Source organism: Cavia porcellus, unplaced genomic scaffold (genome assembly GCF_034190915.1).
Source record: "Cavia porcellus strain 051 isolate PalLab524CR breed Dunkin Hartley unplaced genomic scaffold, mCavPor4.1 scaffold_2, whole genome shotgun sequence".
Lineage (NCBI taxonomy): Eukaryota > Metazoa > Chordata > Mammalia > Rodentia > Caviidae > Cavia > Cavia porcellus.
This window is the reverse complement of record NW_026947485.1, coordinates 86,109,470-86,116,921: the sequence shown is the minus strand read 5'-3', so window position 1 is coordinate 86,116,921 and position 7,452 is coordinate 86,109,470. Positions and strand designations below refer to the sequence as shown.

The 7,452-nt window shown below is 38.6% G+C and overlaps 1 protein-coding gene across 5 annotated transcripts in view; it reads right to left on the bottom strand.

The window, feature by feature from the left end:
• The window catches only part of Vti1a (vesicle transport through interaction with t-SNAREs 1A), a 370,470-nt gene that overhangs the window by 79,566 nt on the left and 283,452 nt on the right, over positions 1-7,452 (bottom strand). The gene's annotated exons all lie outside the window — the stretch shown is intronic.

Sequence of the window (7,452 nt, the reverse complement as noted above, 5' to 3'; positions counted from 1 at the left end):
CTGTGAAACAGTAATACATTTTTTATAGAAGTATTTTATTTTTATTCTTTAAAATTATTTTAATTGTTATGTTTGAGATCCATAATGACATTTTTGGGGGAAATTGGTATTTATGTAAAATATAATTTGATCATTTTAATAGCACCACCTCCACCTCTCTTCCCTTCTTTCTTTCCATTCCCCTCATCTTTCCCATGTTCAAGAAATTAATCTCCTATTTTTCTGTCTTCTCTCCCTTTTTACACTTTATTTATATTTTAGGTTTCTCATAAGAAAATCCATACTATAACTTCCTATATCTATTATTTCACTTAACTTTACAATTAAAGTTTTATTCATTTTCCTATAAATGACTTCAATTTCTCTTCCTTTATGATAGAATAATTCTTCATTGAGTAAATACACAAGGTTTTCCTTACCCTTTAATCTGTTTGGGTTCTAGGCCACTTTCATAATTTGGCAAATGAGAAGCCACTATAAAAAAGGGCATACGTGTAGCTCCATAGTTGGATGTTTTTGTTCTTTTTGCAAAAATACCAAGGGGAGGTAGAACACTTAAGCTTATTCTGGGAAGTGTGCTCACTGTAAGATGTCCTGTATTTTCCACTTCTGAAATATCTGATCCATATATATGTTACAGAAATAGTTTGTTAATGTAGATTTTTAAAGGGTGCTCTCATAGGAAAATGAAGCAGCAATGGAAACTTCTCAGACTGTTTCACTGAGATAGGAAGCTCATGAAACTTGGATTTGCACATGTGGAGGTTAAATCCAAAATTCAGGAGACCTTAACCTTCTACCAGCACTTAGGGATGGTCACTAAAGATCTCTGGTTCTGAGTACATCTGGCAGAGCCCTGTGCACACAGGAGTAAGTACGACAAGCAGAGGATGTCACTGTTAGTAGTTAATGGTTACTGGATAATGACAAGTCACAGAAGAAGCCCAGTTCCTGAAGGGATTAGATTGAGTCCAGGGCCCCACACACAGTCAGCCAGAAAGTGGAAGGGTAGGTTTTTATTATAAGTACTCCAGACCACTGAGCAAAATAATGAGATAAAGGACAAGATTACTGCATGAGTCATCTCTGTACATCAGCAAACATTTCTGGGCTAATGAGTCTCATCTCATGTAAGACTCCATGTGAACGAGATGATTTATAAAGAGTTTGCACACTATTTTAGAGGCGCATCCATGCACTTTGAAGGTGAATGGTACACTGAATCCTCTGAGTTCTAACAACGTTCTGTTTTCTACATGGGCTCAGGGCTTGTCATAGTCTAGACCTGGAAAGCATAAACAGAATTATCTCTGTATGGACAAATAAAAATCAATTTGTCTCCTAACTGCTTAACTCATTCAGGAACAGACATACATGAGTAGATCCCATCTAAGTCAATGTTTGCAAATCTCTTTTTCACTTATCAAATCAAGATATATTAGGTTCAATAAAGGTGCTTGTCTTACAAATGTACAGATAAACAGCTATTTTCTGAAACAGCATTTTCATTTATCATCTGAAATGGCATTTCCTGTTTATACATAATAGCTTTTTGAAACCTTCAAGTACAAGGAAGTAGTACCTCTTGTAAAACAAACAAAGCATCTCAGTAAGTAAGTGTTCTCTAGACTATAAAAGAATTACGTTGTCTTCTTGTGACAATGATCATAGAACAGAAATGCTGACTGGAAGCCTTTTCTCTATCTTAGTTTTGAAGAAGTACCAAAGGCTGTCTTCTTTTTACAGACTGATGTTCTAAAAGGAGATCCCAACAAAACACTTGAACTAAGGCTTCTCATCATTTACTACAAATCATTTACTAGCTCCTACTCTTGGAATATTAAAAGCTATTTGTGGAACACATTTGAAATCCACCAGTCTGCTTCACAAAACTGGCGGGTGGAAAACAGTTTTGGGTTTTGTGTGCCCTGAGAATCGAGCCACATCTCTGAGCTGAATTTTGGGTCCCCCTAAGTCCTGTCCTCCAACAACTCTAATAATACCTGTCCTGGCTATGAAGCTTAGGAAGCTGGGGCTCCGTATCAGGCTGTTTACATAACACATGTCACATCTAAAATAAGCATTACTTTGGCTGAAAAAGCAAGTCATTTATAAATGTGCATTTATAAGGGCAAAAGTCAAGGCAACTGTGCAAACCACTTGCCCATGTATTTGGAGGAAATTGTGTAATCAGCTTAACATACCAGTTAGCCTTTACCTGTAAGGGTCAAGCTCAGAGTCCTGTATGTCACCACGCAAGCCTATTAATCACTCTGTAGGAAATTCCACATTTTTCTTCAGCTTAAACTGTAGAAAGTGGAGTGTGAATATAATCTAGAGAGGATTTCCTATTTGTTTGTTTCCTCTTGCTTGCCTGATGTTTCATGATTTAATTTTTTTAAACTTGCCTGCTACAGAATTTAAAGTAAGTTCAAATTGATATATTTCCACATACTATTGGTATCTCATCGCACAAAGCTACAGCTGGCTGGGTGCCGACTTAGTGCTATAGATTCCAACGTGAGACAGAAAGCCCTGACACCGTCAAATGGGTAACAGATCTTTCATTCCAGAAAGAAAAAAAGAGGGAAAAAGAAAGGCTTACTAAATTTAAAACCATTTCTCCCTCTTTCTCATGCTGCCAAAAAAGCTCAGATATGTGTTTTTGAAGTTATCCTAATTTTAGCTATTTAAAAAAAATTACTCTCCAATACTTTTAAACATCTTTTTATCCTGAAAATCTTCATCATGCCTTGATTTTTAAACAGCTTGAGGTTTAATTCATATACCATGCAATTTGCCCAATTCAAAGTTTAAAATTCAATGGGTTTTAATTTATTTATGGAGTTGTACATCCATTGCCACAGTCAATTTTAGAAGATTTTATCACTGAGAAAAGAAACACCAGGGATTTGGGGCTGTAGCTCAGTGACAGAGCATGTGCTTCGTATGTATGTATCAGGTCGAGGGTTCAAACCCCAGTACCCTGTCTCTTGCCTCTACATAGAAACTCCACATCCATTACCAGTCACTCTCCATGTTTCCCTTCTGCCTCTTCAGCTCTAGGAAACCACTGATCTACTCCTTGTCTATATAGATTTGTCCACTGCCAGCATTTCTTGCCAAGGCATTTATATCATTTGTGCTCTTTTGAGTCTGCCTCTTTTCACTGAACACATCTTCAAGGTTCATCCATGCTGGGTCTATGCTTCATTCCTCCTTACAGCTGAACAATATGCTATATTTATCTATTCAACAGGTGATGGACAATCTGGATTTTTTTCCATTTCTAAACTCCTATGCATATTGCTGCTTTGAATATTCATGTCTGAGTCTTTGCGTGGACCTGTATTTTCACTCGTCCTGGACACATACACCTCAGAGTGGACATGCAATTCCATGTTCAGTATGTAGAACTGCCGAACTGTTTTCCAAAGTGGCTATTCCATTTTGCATTCTCACCAGCAACATGTGGAAGCTCCAACTTCTTTACATCCTTACAAACACTTATTACTGCCTAATGTTTTTATTTTAGCCATCCTAGTAGGTGGGAAGTGGCATCTCATTGCGTTCAAATATCTTTTAAGAAACCAGTCACCGAGGACTTCTGGATTGTTTCCCACCAGTCAGTATAGTGACAACAACCAACTAATGGTTGTAGTGCTGCATAGCAGACAGATAAACACATTCTGTACACACAAAGACAGCTCGCTGAGGGGCTCAGGACATTCAAGGTAGAATTCAAGATTCTACCTTGAATCTACTGCGTTCTGAATTTCCAGGCGCTTAAATATACAACAAATCACTTCAAAGGGCAAAGTTTCAATTTGTTTAGGTTGTTGTTTGGCATTTTCCTTGCATGATTTACTTTTGAAAGAACAAATTCAGTCTAATTGCAAAGACTAATTTTAAAAAATGATAAAATTCGCTTCTGAACAGCCATTTGCAGCTACTGTTCTATTTGAGTAGCTTTTGTGCTTATGTTTCTGCTTTCTGGGGCGGGGGGCGTTGGCCACAGAAACAAGAAAGATAATCCTCTTTTGTGGACATTCCCACAGTTAACTCCACATACATCTGGATGACAGTTCAATAGTCCACTGTTACTCAAACAATTTGTAATCACACATACTGTGTGTCAACTAACAAGCCAGGGTGTATGGCTTTTCAGTATTCCATAGCATGCAGCATGCACAATTTACAAATAAAATAAAATTCTACAGCAGAGACAATGGCACATTCTTTGCTGAATAACTGAGTAAAAAAGAGGAGTGTCTCTGTTGAAATACAAGCTATCACTTGTTATTATGTCGGTAAATAAAAAAAGGTTTGGAAAACCGTACTTCATCTTTGAAATCTCTTTAGCATGGAGAAGTTCTATATCTGTAGCACTGGAAGAATCTGGGGCTATGTGTTTCTTTAGGCTGAGCTACAAGTAAGTTCTAGCAGGGTGTCCAAAATGCAGCTGACCAAATTCAACAGCCTTATGCTTGTAAGACTGGAGTGCCAGGGAACCAGGGCAAGATGGCCATCTTCATGGCCAGCTGTTTCTCTTTTTCCCTTCAGCACGGAGGACATAGGAAAGGAGGAGTGGTGCTACACTCCTCAGGGGCTGATAAACAATTTTGGAAACAAAGGGTTTGATAAGGCTAGAGGAAGTGGAGCTTGTCCCCCCAAAAAAAGAACTGGGCACAGGCTGTCCACACCCATGTCTGCTGTGTCCCTGGACAAGGGTGACAAGGTGGCAGAAATAGCATGCTGATGAGCGGTCACTGTGGGAGAGGGAGGTGTTGGGAAAAGCAACCAGGGGCGCAGCTGTACAGCATTCCACCTGCCTAGTCTGCTTGTGAGTCAGTGGCCTCTGACCCTGAAGGGCTGCATGTGCCTTCAGAATCTGGCACCCATTTGGAGCAAGCTCAGGTCTTGAATGGATCCTTTGCTAGGTCACTACCTAATTCTGTAGGATCCCGGGACTGGTGAGATGGTATTTCTTCTCTGTGAGGGTTTTCCCCTAGGCCTTCTCTCCTGGCTTTTTGCCCACAACACCATAACTTGACTTGTGGGTTCAGCTGAAAGCTTCTTAATGAAGGACAGCCCTCTTTCCAAGGTAAACACAGCGCTGTCATACTGTAAACATAACCACCTTGTAAGAAAATAACCATTAGCCTCCAGGTGGCTCCTGAGAAAACTGTCCCTATTTAATCAGGTTGTAGCAGAGAGAAGAGGTTAGTTTCACATGGAATGTCACATGTCTTGATTCCCATCCAAGCACAAAATGTTAATTCTTTTAATATTTTGGGTGCCTAAGTAATTTCTTTTGTGATTTACCAGACAATCAAGAAGACCTATTACGTGCCCAGAATGGACCTGATGCCTGGAGATAAATGGAAAAAAGAAACTTATTTCCTGTCCTCGAAGATCTGCAGGCCTTGAAAGACAGATATGTCTGTATGGAATCAACTAGAACAGTGGTGACAAACCTATGGCATGCATGTTTTTGTGTTTTTCATTTAAGACAAAAGACGTTAATGTACGAGCTGTTTTTTCTGAACTAAAACCTCAGTATTCAGGTTTAATTGTAGTGTTGGCACTTTGTGATAAATGATTGGTTTTGGAGTTGCAGTTTGTCACTTGGTTTCTAAAAGGTTTGCCATCGCTGATCTAGAGCAGAAACTGACAGCTGAGGCATTGGAGAGTGAGCCTGCAGAGGAAAGAAAGGTTGTTTTGCCTGAGCATTAAGAGAAGGTGACACTGGAGCTGGGCCGGTGGGATGAGCGGGCTCTCAGAACACCAGGGAGGCAACCACCCAGCCCACCAAGGCTCCACAGAAGCTTCCCTAAGACAATAAACCTGAAGCCACAGAAACTGGTGAGGATTCAAAGTCCTTTTCCACCCCCATTCTCAGTATTCAGTATCCCACCAAGATAAGAACTGCATTGTGGCTTGGTAAACAACCTACAATTCTGTGTTAACCAGACAAAACACCAGCCTCCGGTTACACGTGGCCAGCCTTGCAGGACCTACACAGCCCTGGCCAGAGCTGCCTGCAGGGGGCATATTTCTATCCTTCCTCCCTCCCTCAACCCGCTGGAAGGCCCCTGCCTCTAGCTCAGGTATCAAACTAATACTAAATAGGAAACCAGAAAGCAGTGCAAGGAAAATGATTCAGCAATAGTGACTCACTAATTTCTTGTTTTGAAGTCTCATCTAGCTTTTGACCTTCTGTCTCCAATGGTCTAAATAGGCTGTATCTTATTGGATTTTATTATGTACGATAGTATAAGCAAAAACCTTTTAAAGACAAGGAGATTATACAGAAACCATTGTTCATTTTCTGTTAGTCGATTCTAAATACTCTGTAATGCTGTCATTCTCTTGAATGGTTTTACATTGTTTTGATATACTTAATGCTACAGTATACGAAGTTGTACTCAAGGATTTCAAAGAAAGAGACAATATGGTAACTACTTTTAGGTTAGGATTATCTGGTGGTGAAACACTATTCTGCTTAAATGGTTATGTTTTGATCTGCGCTGTTTCGTTGTTATGCCCTCTTTTATCTCAATCTCCACTCCATTATTTACTTTTTTATCTTTATCCTTTTAACTAAAGGAAAAAAAAATAGCAGGATATATTATAGTAACCCACTTTGACTTTTCATTACCTTGATTTAAAGCCCTGTATTACTCTCACCATCTGGTTTTTAACTGATGTTCCCCTATTCTGTTTTGCTGGATAGTATCAGGTTCGAAAGTTTAGGCATCAGCTGTGAAGATAATGAGATTCATTATGACGCCCATTCTTGTTGACTTTTATCTACTTTTGAAGACCTATAATGTCTCCAATGTTTTGGTTTTGTCGGTTTTATTCTTTACTGTTTTGTTCAATTGTATTATAACTAACTATATAGGCAATTCTATTAGAGATATCGGGAGGCATTATGGTAACCATTGTTGATCACCTTGTATTATGTTTTTACACTATTATGTCCACCCTTTTGACTTGACCGATTCTGTTCTGTTATGTCACATTTGGTTTTACTCTCTTCCAAAAAAGTAATAAGAACCGTGGGAGCAATGAAACCCAAAATGGGTAATAGTCATGGTACAAAAGAGAGGAAAAGAAAGTGCTCCAAACTATATAACTGCATGTATATTTAAGTGTATAAGATAGAAAATGATATCACAGAGTTTTATTGGATCAATGAACAGAACTGTTTGCAGTATCATTGATGGAATGTCCACTTTACAAGCTTTAATTTTGTGACTTGAACAATTATTTCTAAGATGATAATATGTAATCCATTAACTAGTGATTTCCTACTGTTCATTTTTTTCTGTAAATCTGTATAACTTGTACCCTTTCCCTGATTTTTTTTTCTTTTCTACTTAAATAAAATTAAAAAAATAAAAAAAAAATCTTTTTTGATCCCTAGAAGTTTGTCCTGAAAGGACA